The sequence below is a fragment of the Brachyistius frenatus genome, unplaced genomic scaffold (assembly GCF_029030835.1).
Source record: "Brachyistius frenatus isolate BFR_SWC_R1_liver_20210118 unplaced genomic scaffold, ASM2903083v1 Contig_156, whole genome shotgun sequence".
Lineage (NCBI taxonomy): Eukaryota > Metazoa > Chordata > Actinopteri > Embiotocidae > Brachyistius > Brachyistius frenatus.
In genome coordinates this window covers 440,001-459,208 of record NW_027210755.1, presented here as the reverse complement: position 1 = coordinate 459,208, position 19,208 = coordinate 440,001, and the positions used below count along the sequence as shown (strand labels likewise).

The following is a 19,208-nucleotide window of genomic DNA, read 5'->3' as shown; positions in this document are numbered from 1 at the left end:
TTGAGTTGGTTTTACTACTTAGTTTATCTTTTGACTCTATTTTAGTGTTTTATATAACCTTTAATCTGGCTTCTGGCGTTTGCCCAGGCGGTATTGTTTTCACCATGTAAAGCACTATAAAATGAGGTAGAGGGTGGGGTGTGTGTGTTCCTTACCAAATACGTGTTTTAGTTTGTTGTAAGGTCACATAATTCCAGGTTCTATCTTGTGTGTATGTTTTCTTTAAAAAACAAAAACAAATTATATGTTGCACACTATTCCGATTTTTCCAAATAAACTAAAAGACAATGAACAGGTATGTGGTCTTCACAGTACAGTGTTGCAGTTGAACTTCTCCACTGCAACAGTAGGTGGCAGCATTGTACCGAGTATATTCAGGAGACCAACTACTGAAGTCGCAACAAAATCGGGATGACTCAGTGCATGCATCTTTAATGATTTGCAAAGGAAATAAGGTGTAGGATTGTTGGACGTTTACTTTTATAGTAGCTCTTGTTATTTAAAAGCATCACAACCGAAACGATATTTAACGCGTCGTGGATTTGCATTTGATTTGAGTAAACCAATTGAGCCTCAGATACATGCAAAACGATCCATTTTGGTATGTTTTCTGAATAAAACACAAAGCCGAGAGCGAGAGAGAGAGAGAGAGAGAGAGAGCGAGAGAGAGCGCATCCTGCAGAGGTCCCTTCACTGCGCCAGACAACTTTATTTCCGCCTGTCTGTCAAAGTAGCTGTCAAACGCGGACTGAGGGGTTGTGCTCCCGCTGCTCCGTCATTCAGGAAGTCCGCACCAACTGACAGCACTTCGAGAAGTCACTCCGACATCTGCAGAGTCGGACTAAATCCTCCTGAAAGCGCGTACGCTTTTGAACAAGGACGAGTTTTACTCCACGCACACACACACGCGCACACGCGCGCAGGTGAGCGGCTGTTTTCTCCCTTCTGCTGTCGCGCGCTGTTTGTTTCCCCCTCGACGGTTTACAACCGCTCGTGCGAAAAAAAAGAAAAAAAAAAAGCCTCGCGCTCTCGATGTGAAATGACACTTCCTTCTCGCCCGCGCGGCTAAGCTACTGTAGCTCCGCGTCAGAGCGGTCAAAGTGGACGGAAAGGAGTCGGAGGCGCCCGTAAGGTCGCACCTGAAGTTGGACATGACCGCCGTCGCCTGCTTTCGACGCGGCTCGGCTTGTTGTTTGAACGCCACTCCGCTCGGTAGGTGGTGAGTACAGGCGGCGGCGCTGAAAGTGCGCAACGTTTTAACGGTCCGAGCTTCAGGCGCGTGTTTCTGGTCGATGGTCGTCTCCGCACCTGCTTCACGCGGCGACGCTGTGAAGTGACGGGGAAGGAGCTCCGCCGTTTGGTTTGCTCCTCGGGGGGTGAGTGCGCTGGGCAAACGGGGATGACAGGTTGTGGTGAAAGTGTGCACGCTGAGGGTCTGCTTTTTTTAAAAAAAAAAAGAAGAAGAAAAGAAAAGAAAGGATGACTAGGCGGCTGGGTGCCGCGTAAACTTGTCCTGGATGTTATTGTGTTGTTGACGCGCCGTGTGGATGTCGGTGCGCGCGAGTCCGACGCGTCCGGAGCGCCTGTGGTACCGTCCGGACCGCCTGTGGTACCGTCCGGACCGCCTGTGGTACCGTCCATCGCATCTCGCATTGTTGTGGAGTGAGATTTTACTATCAAGGCACCGTCATAATGGCTCTCGGTCGAGACAGCGGAGCGTCCACTACACATGACCCGAACCCCCGTTTTACTACAATTACTACGTCTCTCTGCACTCGTAAGCGTCATCTGGTTTTAACCAGCTACTATTAGCTCGCATTAATTCAATGCAAAGACAACAACGGCGCGTCATTCTTATTATTTTATTTTTTATTTTTCTTCTTCTTCTTCTTCTGTTTTTTTTTAATTATTATTTTTTTTAGAAGTCCTTCCTGAATGCTTGAAGAGGTCACCTCCTGCACACAGGACAGTGCTTGGTTAAATAACCGGCGTTAAAGGTAAACGTGGGCTGACATGACACGCTCGAAATGGCAGATGTAGATAGCAAGCTGAGCACTAAAACCCAAGCTGACCCAACATGATGTCATCTCTGTGTGTGGAGAGCGCATGAGTGAGAGGCAGCGGCAGACCCGCGTTTCTCTGCTAAACTGTGTCATTTGTAAAGATTTATTTTAAGAAGCCTGCCAGCGCGATTCCAGGCCACCGACCACCAGAATTTAATCCCATAATATGGCATTGCCACCTGCGTGGCATTCAAATCGATGTATAGTATTTTCTGACTTGATCTTCCTGCTCAGAGCTGCAGAGAAAGAATTTGTGGATGAACCCCCTTCCTCCTCCTCCTCCTCCTCCTCCCCCCTCCCCCCTCCTCCTCTCCTCCTCCTCCCTCCCCCCTCCCTCTGTTATCAAGTCACCTCACATTTGTTTTGCAGGATTTGCTGGTCTAGTGATAATGTTGAGGAAGTGAGATCTCTGAAACGCTTGACTGCAGACATGATTTTTGTCCAGAGGACACACCACTGTTGTGCAAGTCCTCTCCCTTGTTCACGTCACCCACATCACCTATTGACCAGGCAACTGAGAGGGAACAGAAAGTGACTCACTTCCTTATTAGTTATCGTATCTGGGGCACTTCACTATTTATGATTGTACCTCGAATGTGCCATTTTCTGGTTAATATCTAACTTAGTCATGCTTTTGGAATTACACTGGACAGGTTTTCGTCCCACTGGTCACTGGAGGCTGATGGCGAACAGTTTATGTGTTAATTGCTCGTGAGTCTCTTGAACTTTGACCCCGGTGAGATGAGCCACATCTGGTGAGACAAACCCTTTTTACGGTGCACGTCGTCAAACGTGAGACTTTCAAGAGTCAAAAAGGAATCCGAAGCGATTCCGCCGCATAATCAATAGTCTCGAGTTCTGCCTTTGTTTGGGCTTTGTTAAACACTGGATGACACGGGTCTGTACGTAACGTGACAATAAACTTCCTGACAGTCAGAGGAAGCCAAACACATATTGCTAACAGACATGTCTTTTTATAGAGCTGTGTGAGAGATTATTGAGACGTTAGCCAGGGGTCTTGTCGTGAATTTGCACAAATCCCTTTGAGTACTTGTGTGTGTGCGCGCGCACGCGTGTGTGTGTGTGTGTGTGTGTGTGTGTGTGTGTGTGTGTGTGTGTGTGCGTGTGCGCGAGCGTGCGTGACGGATGCACTGGGAAAGGACACATCAGCTGCTCTTGACAATTGGCTGATGTCGCTGTCAGAGACGGGATGTGGTCGGGGGTGGGAACCAGACATGCTCACACCGAGGCCACGTTCACACTAAAGGCTGTCGCCCATTTACACAAGACGCTGTTTCACACTGGCTTCAAAAGAAGCTTGAAATGGAAGAAAGAAGAAAAAAGAAAAAAAAAGAAGGTGGCAGACAACATGATAGAAATATCATAATTTGATATTTGAAAGTTTTTCTTAGTTTTACGTAACCTTATTTTTTTTTCAGCACTCACTCTCCATGATCGCTTACGGTGCATTATGTTTTATTAGCCAAACCTTATCAAAAGACTCAACGGGCTTCACTCTAAAACATTTCTGGATTCTTATCCTAGGACTCGGTGAGGCTTGCACGGCACAAACGCTCCATATTCACCAACCTCTCTTCATAGTACTAATTTGTTGTAAATTGCTCTTTTCAACCTGATGAATGCCACTTACAGTATTCTTGAGGACACGCATGCTTTTGACATTTCATGATGACATAATTAAGCACTTAAATTGCCATAAAAGACTGCTCATTTCATTCACAAAAAATATCACCAAAGAGCAAAAAGAAGACTTTCTAATCCTGCTTTCGGAAACCAGTGGACAAAAACACAAGAAATGCAGCAATGTCAGTAGTCGTGTCAAAGTAACCGGAACAATAAGAAAATAAAACGTATAACTGCCGGTGACGTATCATCAGAGCAGCGCCGCACAGACATAAAGCAGGAACGGCTCGGCATAAAGTTGATGCTAAAAATGTCTTTCTAAACCAGAATTAGAGGCATTAATTTGAGAGGCAGTCAAGAGGGCATGACAGTGAACGAGGGTATTAGATGAGAGTTTTATAGCCTATAATATGTGTTGTGACTGTCAGGTGCTACAGAGGATGATCCTGAACAGCGACTTGCAGAAAGACACGGAGGCAGATGACTGAGTCGGAGAATGGTTCTCAGCTTATACTTTAACCGTTCACATCTCAAAATGCTCTTCGTAAACTGGCAGTCGTGATGAAGTGGTGAGCGGTGTGCTAAATTTGCACAAAGTCTATTTTATGAATATTATTCATTTTACTTCATTTAGTTCAAACTTTCATTCAGTATTATTAATGATTCTTAAGTCAACCAAGTTAACAGACTGTCAGTCCAATTTTTTACCTGAGAGGAGAAATTTTAAACACAAGAAAATGTATGAATGCCACCGATGTCTGTACATCACTCCTATTTGCCACTTAAAGAACTTGTTTGTCTCATGAGGTTTTCTGATGAGGACTGGTGAACTGCATGTGAAAACTCCAAAAAAAAGAACTGAATTGGACCTTTGAGGTCAAATTATTTGATTTAATGGTGCCACGTTCAACACAATGCAGTTGATCCGAATGTTCACACACAATGGAACAAGAGTATTAAGGTAACCAGTAATTCCTACGTTACAATACTGAGACTGCTGATAAGATTATTGTTTTTTTTATTTATAAAGGTACCTGATGCAGGTTAAATAAAACCAAGGTCATATTAAAACCTGCATTTTGTCATCACATTTTCGGCATTCAAAGTAAGCAATTACAGAGAAAGTCAGAGAGGAAAGACAATTGGCTTCTTCTTCTTATTGCTTCACGGTGTTTTGGATAAACCATTTTATTCCATGTGCTCACCAAAACATACAACTCTATACATCTAATATAGTTTGCGTGACCAGACACCACAAAGTAAAGTTGAACATTTTAAGCAGAACAGGAATGTGGACGCTCCTCCTCTACAACTCTTCATCTCCAGACCTTTCAGACCGACAGCAGCGTTTATGACAAGCAAAGTTTTGATCAGTAATCATGGACTCAGGAAATCGATCGGAAGCTTTCAAGTTGTCTGGCAAAACGGCAACGCAACATTGGGTTTGAACAGCGAGAAGGATGACCCTACATGTAGTGGCTGAATTCAAATCCTCGTGGTGTGAAGTATCCGATGTGCTGCCGAGCGTCTGAGACAGACGGAGCGTGAGTGTGTTCTCTGGATGAGACCGACCGCTGATCCTGATGAGACAATCTGTCCTTACAGGAGCTTTAAATAATTACAATACCTTCACAGAGAGGAAATAGACTCCGCTAAATGGAAAACTCAGTCCCCACTCTTGAATGTGGACAGACGTGGCTTCTGTCCACACGTCACTGTACAACAAACAGCCACGGCCTCCCTGTGAAACAGCGGCTGGAATAATTGTCATGACCTCTATGTGCTTTTTACGGCTCTTCTAATGTGCCGCAGTGTCTAAAGCAATCTCTCTCATTTAAATCCTGACCTGACCGCTGTAGGATGGGGATGTCAAAGTGAACAAGTCCACCTGCTCCTCCCATTGAAGAACCATGACGGGCCCGCTGGTCGTCCCGCGTGCATTTTGTCCTTCCACCAGCCCTGTAATGAGTTTACTGGCTGTGTTCCCGTCAACTCTTCATACCGGCGAGACGGCCACTATGATGTTTTCCAAAAGTCGAAAACCCTTGATGCCAGCGTATTGCTTTGCATCTAGGGCAACCTGTTGAAATGAAACACCTTCCTTTTACTTGAATGTGATGGAGGCTGACTTTGGACAAATATGAGAGAATTGTCAGTTTAGTTGGTGCTAAAGCAGTTTGGTGGTTTATGCTACAGTAGCAGAGCGCATCAACATTAAAGCGCTGCTGTCGGGCTTAATGTTCTGCAGTGATCTGGTTTAGCATGTCTAATATAGGAATGGTGTCTCAGATGACAAGGAGAATTATGCCCCCCCCCCCACCTCTCCTACGAGCAGATGTGTTCCTGCGTTCTGCTCTTAATGCTGATTCCAAAGGACGGCGTAACTCCGCACCGCTACGAGATCACGGTCTCGTGAAGCCAGCAAGAGAGAGTAGCAGCAGCATTCATCTACATTGGAATTAGCACTTTATTTAATTAGCCAATCGTAAGGACTACACACACATGCACACGTTCACAGCGGGTGCAACCCGAAGTCGTCAAGTTTGTACACAAGGCCGACTCGGTCATCCGTCTTCTCTGATTGCGTTTGAACAAACGGGTGAAGATCTTTAGTTCCTCTCGGCGAAATCTCTTTTTTTAATAATCCATCTGTTGATTCATGTCCACCAAGACCCCAAAAGGCCAGCGGCTCATATTTAGAAACTCTTTCATCTGCGTTTACTTCTGGATTTGATGGAAACAGTGTTATTTGCACCACCGACCATAATAGGAGTCACAGGGAAAAATGGGAAATGGATCTAGTCATGGCCCAGCAGCTGGCGCAGACCTGACTCATGGCCTTGGTCTACTGAAAGCTGCCTCGGAGGGGAGGAAGTCACGGCCCCACAGATGTCTCATCAACAAAAGCCTCCCCCAGTGAGTGTGCCATTTCTACTGTTCACTCACCACCTCGCTCTGATGAAGACTGTCTTCGTCTGACCGGCCGCTTTAGAGCTTTGGTCGGATCCAGCTGTCACAATTTACAACGCAAATATTGCACACATTAAAAGGCATCTATTGCAGCATTTTAAACGTCAGCCTGCCAGGAGGCACGTGGCCGCCTCTGTTCACCTTTGTAATTCCAGTCTTTTTACGTGTCCACATCTATCACAGGACCTCCACCAGCGTGACATCTGGCTTAACTTGTTTACGGCAAGCGGTATCGTATATGTTGTACATCATAATACAGAACAGATTGCTTGTTAAATACGTCATCCTTTCTTCTGCATTACAAGTTCCAGTCTTCTCCTCATTGTGTTTCTCAAGCATACAAAAGCCTGTGTCATAAGAGAGGCATTTTGGCAAGTCAGCCTCAGTGGGTGTGGGAGGTTAGCACGAGTGACTTGATTACAGCCCTTTATTAGAAGCGCGCCTCCGATCCTCTGGCGAAAGTTGCAGCTGTGACCACGAGTTGGCCCATCCACCCGCCCACCCTCTCCTCAACCCCCATTATGTCCGGCCACATCTGTCTCCAGCGCTCCCGCGAAAGCTGCAAGCCTCTATCTGCTCCTCCCGTGACTCGGCCAAGTTGGAGTGCTGGGGAATTATGAGCAGCCATCCCCATCACCCAAAGAGACATCACCATTGCTGATGGCTGACTTGTCTTATCTCTGCCCACCACCACCCCTCCTGGGCCTGGGGTTTAATTTAGCTTGGCAGAATAGAGGAAAAGGCTCAGACGAGAGTATTTTTAGAGCTACATGGTTCGCTGTAATAGCGGTCTTTTAAAAAATTGAAAGTGTCATGTCATAGGCCTTCAATTTGCATCCGTTCTGCTGACTTTTCCCGCTGCATGCTGCCGACTGGGAAAACTCCAGTATGCACCGCTAGCTTAGCAGAGTGGGACATGTCAGCGAGGCTTAGTGTGCATGAATGTGATGGACACGTTTGCTGATGTGCACGGGGGTGAGGTAATACACTGCACCACGCTGCTCTATTTTTGGAGTTTTCTTTGCCTGCCCAAAGCGCTTTTGTGTCTCGGTTATACATCGTCATTTTTTTAGTCAGCACCTTTTCAAAAATGTTTCCGAACTCGTCTTTCATTTCTTTTTAAGTGTCACTGCAGAGCACATTTCATCGTCGTGTTGGTTGAGCGCTTTCGTGTCGGCGCTACACCGTGGCCAACGGTGGCGTTGTTCGATGACTTTTGACGAGCTGTCATTCCACAGCATTACCAAATGATTCAGGGTGATGCACTGAACCTTTTTGGTCCCGCTGCCACCGAACCTGACATAAACGCTTGATAACTCCTCATCTGTTGGGCTAACCGAGTGTGTGCCAGCCAACCCCCCCCCCCCCCCCACCCCTCCCCAATCCCAAGAGAATCTAGGCCTCAGCCCAAGCGCTGTGCAGCCGTAATGCTGCGACTGGACAGCCTCCATTGGGTCAAGTGGAGATTTACCTCTGATGAATCGAGGGGAGATTGTGTTGTGCTCTCGCCAGCCAGCAGCGCATCAGGATAGATGGGACGTTCATTTTTCAACTTTGTGTATTAGCCCTCCCCCCCAGGATTCCCCCCTGGGATGGTTTCAGACAGAAGACAACATCAGGGTTAATTAATTATGGTCTGTTACACTATTTCTGCTGAGCAATTGGAAGATATTGTCTTGCATATCCGTTTCCTCTCCTAGTTGTTGCCTTTATCTCTCCAGCGGAGCTTTATTTTTTGTAACCCCTGAATCAGACTGGAAGTGAATGGTTTGTCATTGCATGAGGGAACAGAGGAGTTCCTCATGAGGAAAAAGAATGCAATGCAAGTCAAAGTAAGTACTTCTGCCACCTTTTCTTGCTTAATAGTCCGTACTAGGACGGCATTGCATGCCTTTGTGAACCCAGAGAGCCCGAGGTTAAACCGAACAATTGTCCAATTAAACTGTGACTTGGAGGAAACTCTGCCAGTCAACCCCCCCCCCCCCCCACACACACACACACACACAACCTCTCATCATACACAAAGACAAATAAACCAGATGTGCAGCATTACAAAGCCAGAAGGCTTTAGGAACTTTAGGATAATTGCAGAGATGATACCGTCCCAGCGGGCTAATGAGGAAGTAGTTAAATCGGGCCATTAGGGTAACAAAGAAGCCGATGCATGCGCACACCCTGCACACGGCAACCTGCCTGCCTGACCCATGCCCAGCTATCGTCCCCACACTGGGACCATGTCCAATAGGAAAGCGTGAAGGCGCAGGAATCAAGCCAGTATTACTACTGGATTAGATTTCAAGGTTCAAGTGGTTTGTTTGAGTTGGTCACCAATAAACAGGATAATTCTGCAGTCATTGAGTAGCTTATTAAACCACTGATGGTATCCAAGTCCACAGTGATATTTAGCAGTACTGTCAGATAGTCCAGTGTATTGGTAGGAACACACACACGACTGTTCGGATAATAAACAAGATGGAGGGCCATAACGGCATCCGACGCACCTTGACATTCATCTAGCTGCTAGATGTAGCATAAGAGCTTTTGTCCATCTAGCACTGCTTCTTATTGTTTCTCAAATATAAATACTCCTGCTCTCTTCTGATTTATTGGGCTGTTTTATAAATAGAGGGTTCCTATTATTTATTTATGTGCCTTCCTTTTTTCCCCACAAATATTTGCAGTGTAAAGGTTTACCAGATTAATTATTGATTGGCAACACACATAGAACCACAGTTTTTTTTTGTGGACCGCAGAGGTCGTGACGTCTGACCTGTGTGTACTGGTGATATCAGACTTCACTGTTTAAGTGGAAGATGTAGAGACAGTGAAAATGTCCTAGAAGGCTCGAGAGAAGCCTCTCCAATCCCAGAGAGACAGGGTACGAAAGGGTTACGGAAGTTATTAGATCCCGCCAGGAAAAGCAGGCCGGGAACAACAGTGAATGGTAGAAATATATAAAAAGCAGGCAGCAGGGTGCTGATTGGAGTGACATTAAAGCCTGGAGAGTAGCTATTCTCCTGCATGTGTCCTGGAGCAAGAAAGAGAGCTGAGCTCCTTAGAAATGGTCTACAAGAAAGTTGCATACAGACAAGATCCAGATCTTTCTGTCTGATTATTAATCATATGATGACCGTAAGGAATTTGTGGTAATAAAATTCCTGGAATTAAAGGTAGAGCTAAAAAACAGACCTGATTGTCAGTTGATAGAAAATTAAATCATAAAAACAATTTAATAAATTATGAACTGTTGCATTAACTTTAAATATTTGTTTCTTTTACGACTTTATATGTCGACAAATTTAATTTCTTTTGGATCCAAACTGTTAGTTGGCAAAAAAACAAAAACAAGCAATTTAAAACGACTTCAACACTTTACATCAGTGAAGGCGCAAAACCTTCACTGACAGAAACATAAATGACACACACACACACACACACACACACACACACACACACACACACACACACACACACACACACACACACACACACACACACACACACACACAGCCATTTTAACAGCTGCATCAACACACATGTTATTTAGTGCCATTACTATAACACTGATGTTACCTTTAAATTATTTGTATGGATAAAATCTGGGCTCTGCAGGGCAGACATTTCCTTTTTTCTTTCTCCCCATCTCTCTTTTTGTGTGTGTGAGTAAAAGAGGCTCGGCTGAATCAGTGCAGATCTGGAAGAGGAAGGGGGAGGCTAAGTTCTGAGCCTGAATTAATTCCCTAACTAATTGCGGGCAGACTTTACAGGGGATAAAAGCTGAAATCCTAAAGCCTGAAACCCATGGGCCCTCTCCCACTCTGTGTAAACCCCAGTGATGATGTACATAATTTATACTGTCAGTGTATATTTGAAATGGAAGAAGAGGAAGAGGCAAAACACAAGGGAAATGACTCAGTGGCCTAGATGCATGTTTCCTTTTTGGGGTTTCCTCTGCTTAATTTCCTCCCTCTGCCTCTCTCTTTCGTTTTGGCTGATCATTCTTTCTTTTCCTTTTAAGGAGGGAAGAAAGGTTGAAGGTGAGAATGCTAAGTCTTCTCCTCATGTGTCTCCTGATAGCTGTGAGTCAAATGATCAAACGAGGCACTTCCGCTTTGACTTTGACACACTGACAACTGACAACTCCTCCGTCACACTCATCAAAAGAAAACAATTGGGCCACTGTGTCATGGAAGCAGTCGGTGAGCAAGACAACGTTTGGGATGCGTCTTTGGAACCACATGCGGACTTTGACACGCTCATCCTCCCTCAATGCTTTGTTTTTTTTGGTCTCTGTGGTCAACTGAAAGCCACGAGGTCCTTCAGAAACGGACCTTCCTGTGATACACCAGTGGTCGGGGGAAATTTTTTATTCAGTCTATTATGAAGCTGACAGCTCTGGGAGTCTCAGCCATAAATGTGTAACCGTGAATCACAACATCCCATGCGGCCTCGTCGAATGACTGCATGACATCATCGTTTTCCCTCCAAGAACGTGGCCTTCAAGAAACGTCTCAGCCAGCCGGCATAGACGTCTTACATGGAATCCAGTTACTGAGCTGGGAGATTTACAGTGGACCCCTGTTCATTGCTTTGGCTTTGTCTGGAGGGCAGTCTGTGTTGCTCTGAATTCGGCAAACCTCGGTTGGCAGATTAACGAAATAAGGACATTGGAAAGATTAAGATACCTCCTCAGGCAAAGCATCTGAACCTCTTTTCTCAGTCTCCAGCACCAGATCACAGGACGCAGGGAAACCCGATTCCCTTCACCCTGCCTGGGAAAGGTGGACACACGCAAGAGGAGTCGTAGCTCGACTCTGCCGCTCTTAGAACTGGAGCGCCAATCACTCCCAGCTAATGGCAGCTCAACCTGTCTGTTAAATTTCCGCCTCTTTAATATTTCATAATGAATAAAACTCGGCAAGTAGCGACTGCATGTCCTACTCGCTGTAATCATTTCTCTCATGCACTGCTTCACCATGAAGCATGCAATAGGCCTCTATTAATCTTTCTGCTGCTCTTGATTGGAAAATCCTGTTGGGCTTTAGAGTAGCACTTCACTCAACTCTCAGCTCTCCCCTTGTACACACACACACACACACACACACACACACACACACACACACACACACACACACACACACACACACACACACACACACACACACACACACACACACACACACACACACGTGCAGACACAGACTTGGAGCTGAAACTAGATCAGCTGGTGTGTACTTCCACAAGTTGAAGTGTGTGTGTGTGTGTGTGTGTGTGTGTGTGTGTGTGTGTGTGTGTGTGTGTGTGTGCGCGCGCGACTATGAACTGCGCCAAGCCGACGTGTATTTGCACATTTTCTCTGATGTTCAAACCCTCATGCATTTTGAGCGGCCTTTTGGGAAAGCAGAATGTGGCTACAGCAGCAACATGACTCACTAGCCGATGGAGTTATTTGACCACCGGCGGTTGTTGCTGTGGTGTCACGGACGGAGCTAGGACGCGTCTTTTCGAGAACACAAAGGGCGCTTGAGTCTTTGCAGAGAATAGTTGATGTGAGGGTGAAAACCTCAGCCGTGACGCAGTAGATGCGGTTCATAGATAATCTATATTAGCTGTCACGTGGCCTTGATGTCAAAAAGCTCCAGACTTATTGCTCTGACCTCGACACTGTCTGACCTACCATCGTGTTATGTGTCTGCAGCTGGATATTTTTTTTTTTTTTTTTTTATAGATGCACAAAACATAGGCCGTCACTTATTGTGTACACATTTGTCTCGGTATACTTGCACATAGTTTTTTGTTGTTGTTGTTCTCCTTGATTCCACGGCTGCCATGTGTTCGGGTTTGCAACTGAAGAATATTTTTACAGCTGCATTAAAAATCAATACGGCTGTGAATTGATAGTGTCGTGAACAGGCCCGGCGTTATTGCCTAGTCGATACGACCCGTCCCGTCACCCGAGTCCCAGCTGGGCCTGCGGAGACGTGGCCGATGGCGTTGACAGTTCCACACACTGATGAAAACACCAGCGCTCACTGAACGGCCCGTCGTCCGCTTTCACACCGGTTTAGCAGCTAGAAGCAGTCTGAGTGTTACACGGGGTCAATAGAAATCTGCAGCCAAAGGCCGAGACCTCCGCTGACCGAACCTCATTGACATTTACCCTTCATTGTTCTTCCTCTCTTCCCTTTTTTGTGAATCAACAACAGGATTATCGATCTTTCCGATCGGGGTCGAATGGAGGTTTTCTTTCCTCACCAGTGTCCTCGTGCACATTTAAGCCAAACTAAAGGTTAAGTCTGCAAGTCTGGGAATCATGAACTTTGGATTTTGACCAGGAACTGTTTTAAAGTAAATATTTTAAATGTAAATTACCATAGCAGTTGTAGAGTGAGGCTGGTTACGTGTTAGTCTTGTTCTGTAACGGTGGCTGGATGTGAAAATAGAAAGGTGGTAATCACTGCTTTTTATGTCTTCGGGCCGCTAATTATTGATCCATCAGCTTGTGGGTGTAAGCTTCTCTTTATTGGCCCTTCTTGGTGAATATCACCTCCATACTGTCGTGACTTGTCTTTCATTTACCCATATCAGTAGACAGACTCCCGGTGGGGAACGAACCATGGCGTCAGCTTTGTTCTGTTTTTTGTAAACTTAAAAGACACAAATTTCAATCGTTGTAAACACCTTTATTTACACTGAACTCCTTCAGATTTCACTCCAGCTGAGAGAATAATTTGCTTTGTTTATGTGACTGTGCCATTTTGGATTCTGCAGTAATCGTGTAAACATGCACGAGCAGGGAGAATGTCCCAGTGGGGAAGGAGTCTAAAAGTTGAATAATTGTGTTGTTTTATTTTTAGGTTGTGTTGATTTTTTTTTCGTTTCCCCGGAGTCGCCCATTTTAAAACTGGTTTAAAATGTTCCCCATGTGGGAAGGCTAGATTTTTCTTAACACCTCTGCACGTTATGGTCGCCTTTACTTGGTGATTATTTTATGCCTTCGTATATCTAGGAAATAACAAATTGAATCTTTTCTTCAAACGATTTCGTGACGGGTTACTAAGAAATGTGTGTAGCTTCTGTTGAGGATTTACTATTTTCCATTTCCAGTGTGGATACTAAACCCCGTCTGCCTCTGCTTTTAATCTGAATGTTCCAAGTATTGTAATTATAGAAATGTGTCATTGTAAAAGTAATGCTAAGACACAGATACATACTGTATGTACACAAAAAAAAGAAGCCCCTGCAGCAGTGTGAGCGTCGCCTGTGGTGGTTTTGAAGCTGAACGTGGGTGTCATGAAAGTGAGCTGGTGTAGACAGACCCTGACAGATTCTCCGTTGAGCCCGGTGACCCCGGGTCAGCTTCATGGATTAAATTTGTCTTGTGTGTGTGTGTGTGTGTGTGTGTGTGTGTGTGTGTGTGTGTGTGTGTGTGTGTGTGTGTGTGTGTGTGTGTGTGTGTGTGTGTGTGTGTGTGTGTGTGTGTGTGTGTGTGTGTGTGTGTGGGCCGATGTGCTGTAGATTACGCCCTGTTAGCCCTCTGATTGACGCGTCTCCAGTCACCCAACCCTGTCATTAACCCCCCGATACGGGCTCATTCGCCAGCGGGACCTCCAACCTGAGCAGGACCAGTGGGAAGGTGGAGCGAAATGTCTTGAAAGTGATGGAGTCCTGCTGGTCTGTGAATGTCTTCCTGCACGAACAAAAATGGCATCTGTAATACATTGCATTGATTTGAGATTGTACGTGCTGTTGTTGGCGTTGGACAAAAGGAAACGAATCAATCTCGCCACGATTAATCTGGATCGAGGACCGATCGCAGTAGTTTGAAGCCACACTTTGTAAATGCCTCTGACGTTGTTGTTGAAAGACGGCTCGGTCAAGAAGAAGAACATTCTGCGCTCGGCCCTTCGACGGTGCGATGGAGACGCAGTGTTGACAGTTACCTTGTAAGTTGATGACCTTTTGTGAGCAGGAACCCTCAAATTGAATCATGCTCGGTTTAAATGCACCAAATGGAATTAGCCTAAAGTTGACACCACGATGGTATTCCCTCTCCGGAGATCACATTTATAGTTTTCACTTCACACCGGGATTCTCATTTTGGCCTAAAAAAATGTCCCCTCGGGGATTAATAAAGTATATACCTACCTACCTACCTACCTACCTAATGGGATAAATCTTCCTCTCATTTAGCAGGAATCAAATTACCTGAAAGTTTGTGTGATCTAGGCTGACATGATGAATGCGGTTTTGCCTGAAATTCTGGTCCCTGTCCACTGAACAACGAGCCATTGTTTGTCCATGCCCGTGTTTTGATCCCCCTATCAGCAGGATTAGATCATTTATCTTGTGCTGTGACCTTCATCGTCATGGTGATACACGTAGCTAAGCTTTATGGAACATGATCGTGGCTTTTTATGATCGAAGGCAGACTCCCATTTTAATATTCAGTGTTTTTGTTGACCCATTTATCCACCTTGACTAACTCCATATGGACTTTGTCATTCTATGATAACGTTGCCTTCCTTCCGCCTTTGCTCCATCAGAGCTGCTCGGCTCGGTCACTTCCGTGTAAACACGAGGTGTTATGGAGCAAATGCTGAAACAACTGAGGCTGTCGTTCTTCTCGGGAGGGGAACTTTCCAGAGAGGCGAGGTGATGCCTCTGTGAACATCTCCCACACGTTGATCTTGTCGCTTGAATCAGATTGCAACGTCAGCAGAAAAAGTTCAATTCATTTGGTCAGTTACATTTTTATTTCTGTGTCAAGCCAAACATCTGACTGAGCTCATGTGACATAAAAAAATGAAATAGAACAAAAAACTTCTGAATGAAGTGATCACAGAATAAACCTATTATAGCGTATCCAGATAATGGGCTTTATGAAAGTAAAATAATAATGGTAATGTTGTGCAGAAACGGCTTTTCTGACTTCCAGTACACTCCTACTTGGTTTGCTCCAACTATTACGTGTTTGCTGTGTTCTCAGTATCCTGACGGGCCAAACCAGAAAAAGCTCAGGTCTAATTATTAATTTAATGACGACATTGTTTCTTTTAAGCGTTCCAGTAAAGCTGCCCTTTTTTTTTTTTTTTTTTAATGTTTTTAATTACACCTGTGCTTTCATCTTTTGTGATGTGTGAGTAACTTCCATACAAAGGCAGTGTTGGCGGAATGAGTTTGTTTTGTGGTGTTCCGACTTTGGATAAACGGCATTTACAAAAACTTAACACAAAAACGTAGAAAAGAAGAACATCGTGTCCTTGGCTACAGAATAGTTGCCCAACCTTTTCTGTAATTTCAGCTTTTTGGCATTTGGAGTTCTGGGTAGTTGTTGACGTGGTGTTACCACATCCAACGTCAATACGTGAATATATGGGTCTGTTCACGCTCCATCGAGGATCGCTTCCAGTCGTGTGCATTGACCTCCGGTTAATGTCAAACTACTGGAGCGGCCTTTAACCAATCAGAATTGACCACCGTACACCGTACGTTGTCCGTCGAAACTCCACCACTGCTGCCTTTGTTGGAACTACTCGAACATCAACACACAGCCATATAAAACAAGTTCGAACAGTGTTATCCAAAAGCACCCGGTTACTTTACACTATCAACTGGATTATTTTCTGTGTCTGAGAGAATCACGAGATGAATGGGAGCGGAGATCAAATATGAATCGTCTATTTGTTTTTCTTTGTCTTTCTGGTTTTTGATCCACTCCTCACGACAGCTTTGCTTCTTTCTCTCATTTCGATCCAAAGATGCATTATGATCATGCAGTGCACACGCAGAGTTGTTCTTTGAATGCTGCCTAACCTTCTTACAGGGAAGCGTCCTTCCACATACTCCTACTGTACATACTCTCACTGACACACAGCCAGAAGCCAAGCTAATGTAGGATAGTTTTTGTCCAAGTTCGAGAGAGAAGATCTGGGTTAGTGTGAGCCCCAGGGTGGTTCAAATGTTGTTATTTCATGTTCGTATTATATTTATTTATTAAAATTCTCCTGAGGGCAATGACTAAGGCATTGATGCTCAGGTGCACATGCCCAGTTTCTGCAAATCGCTTCAGATTAAGTGAATGTTTTTTTGGACATCATTTGCATAAAATCCAACATGTGCATGTTGGTGTTTGCTGAGTGAGTCATCTTAGAGGAGGTGGCGCTGGTGGAGTCGTGCTTTTAAAATAATGAACTGGTTCTGTGCGGAGCCTTCAAGGGTTTTCACAAAAAAAAAAAAAAAAAATAGAGCCTGACCAGAATGATTGCCCAGCAGAAAAGAAATTACATAAACATGGAACTGGTTTTAACTGCAGGCGTGACGCGGACCACGAAGGGGCTAAAAATACAACAGCATCGCGTGGATCTTAAAAATGGGATGTTATTAAAGTGTATAGTTTAAGGAAATAGAAATCAAATGTGGGGCGGTGCGGTGGTTAGCACTGTTGGCTCACAGCTCCGAGTTTGAACCTCGGCTGAGACCTTCCTGTTCGCATGTTCTCGCTGTGCCTGCGTGGGTTTTCTCTGGCTGCTCCAGCTTCCTCACCTTCCAAAGACGTGCGCGTCGGGTTAATTGGTGATTCTAAATGGCCCGCAGCGTGTGAACGTGAGCGTGAGCGGATGTCTGTCTTTCTGTGTTGGCCCCGTGGTGGACGGGCGGCCACGTCCACGGTGATACCCACCTTCACATCCACGGTGATACCCACCTTCACGTCCACGGTGATGCCCACCTTCACGTCCACGGTGATGCCCACCTTCACGTCCACGGTGATACCCACCTTCACGTCCACGGTGATGCCCACCTTCACGTCCACGGTGATACCCACCTTCACGTCCACGGTGATGCCCACCTTCACGTCCACGGTGATACCCACCTTCACGTCCACGGTGATGCCCACCTTCACGTCCACGGTGATGCCCACCTTCACATCCACGGTGATACCCACCTTCACGTCCACGGTGATACCCACCTTCACGTCCACGGTGATGCCCACCTTCACGTCCACGGTGATGCCCACCTTCACGTCCACGGTGATGCCCACCTTCACGTCCACGGTGATGCCCACCTTCACGTCCACGGTGATACCCACCTTCACGTCCACGGTGATACCCACCTTCACATCCACGGTGATACCCACCTTCACGTCCACGGTGATGCCCACCTTCACGTCCACGGTGATGCCCACCTTCACGTCCACGGTGATGCCCACCTTCACGTCCACGGTGATGCCCACCTTCACGTCCACGGTGATACCCACCTTCACATCCACGGTGATACCCACCTTCACGTCCACGGTGATACCCACCTTCACGTCCACGGTGATGCCCACCTTCACGTCCACGGTGATGCCCACCTTCACGTCCACGGTGATGCCCACCTTCACGTCCACGGTGATGCCCACCTTCACGTCCACGGTGATACCCACCTTCACGTCCACGGTGATACCCACCTTCACGTCCACGGTGATACCCACCTTCACGTCCACGGTGATGCCCACCTTCACGTCCACGGTGATGCCCACCTTCACGTCCACGGTGATACCCACCTTCACGTCCACGGTGATGCCCACCTTCACGTCCACAGTGATGCCCACCTTCGTTTGTAGACAGTCAAATCTATTTTAAAGAGTCATTAAGGTGGAAAAGCTAAACGCAAAACAAAAACTCTCTTCATCCTTAATCCGTGGGTTTGTTTCAGAATTATGAGGCAAAAAAAAAAAAATCCAACGATTTCATCCATCTGAAAGTCAAAGATTTGTGTTTGAGATCAAAGTTCAGTGAACGTCCCGCCTCGTTTTTAGCCCTTTGTCCACTTAGTTGATAAGGTGCTTCCCAACCATGAATCCAAAAGTTAAACATTTACTTTTATGTTCAATATTTGTAGTGTACACACTGTAAATAAAACCTCACGGCACTTCCAGTGTTAACAGTCACAAAAAGGGTGACGTCATTTGTTCTGCTGCGGCAGCATTTACTCTACGTAGCCTCGACTTGAGTGGCCCGCCACGTAAATCAAATCACTCTATATACCTGATATTAGAAGCGTTTTACTTCAGTCTTTACAAACTAATGTTTGGCCCCACACCTGACCGAGTTGTGAGCTGCACTATCTTTAAGCTTCTCTTTGCAGCCGGTGAGCTAGCATCCGCTGACGGCACGCGACGCGTTTAGGCCTCATCGGTAAGTTAGAACCACAAAAAAATAACCTCGGTTACTCTCTCCTCATCGAAAATGCATGAAAACTAAAGATTTTTTTTACTGAAATGTTTGATGTTATTTTTCTTTTTTAAAATATTCTTAAAATAGATTTTATGAATCTGCCCTTGGTGAACGTTCAGGAACGGGAATCCAAGTTGAACGTTTTTTTTTTTTTAACGTTACCCAGCCCGACCCGTTGTAACGCCGGACCTATTGCCGACCACGGCCTTTGACAACGCAGTGATTACGCCTTTACAGTGATGAAACAATCCCTGTTAAGTTAGTGGTTGCAGGATACAGTCAGGAGGAAGATGCACGGCCTCCTCACTGCAAC

General features: G+C 45.6%; 2 protein-coding genes across 2 annotated transcripts in view; one reads left to right on the top strand and one right to left on the bottom strand.

Moving 5' to 3' along the window:
- srrm4 (serine/arginine repetitive matrix 4) overlaps positions 1-19,208 on the bottom strand; it is a 259,782-nt gene that overhangs the window by 197,211 nt on the left and 43,363 nt on the right. The gene's annotated exons all lie outside the window — the stretch shown is intronic.
- The window catches only part of taok3a (TAO kinase 3a), a 76,311-nt gene continuing 57,565 nt past the window's right edge, over positions 463-19,208 (top strand). Inside the window, exon 1 of the mRNA XM_069716358.1 lies at positions 463-1,376. The gene's annotated coding sequence lies outside the window, so the exon portion shown is untranslated. The remainder of the gene's footprint in view (positions 1,377-19,208) is intronic.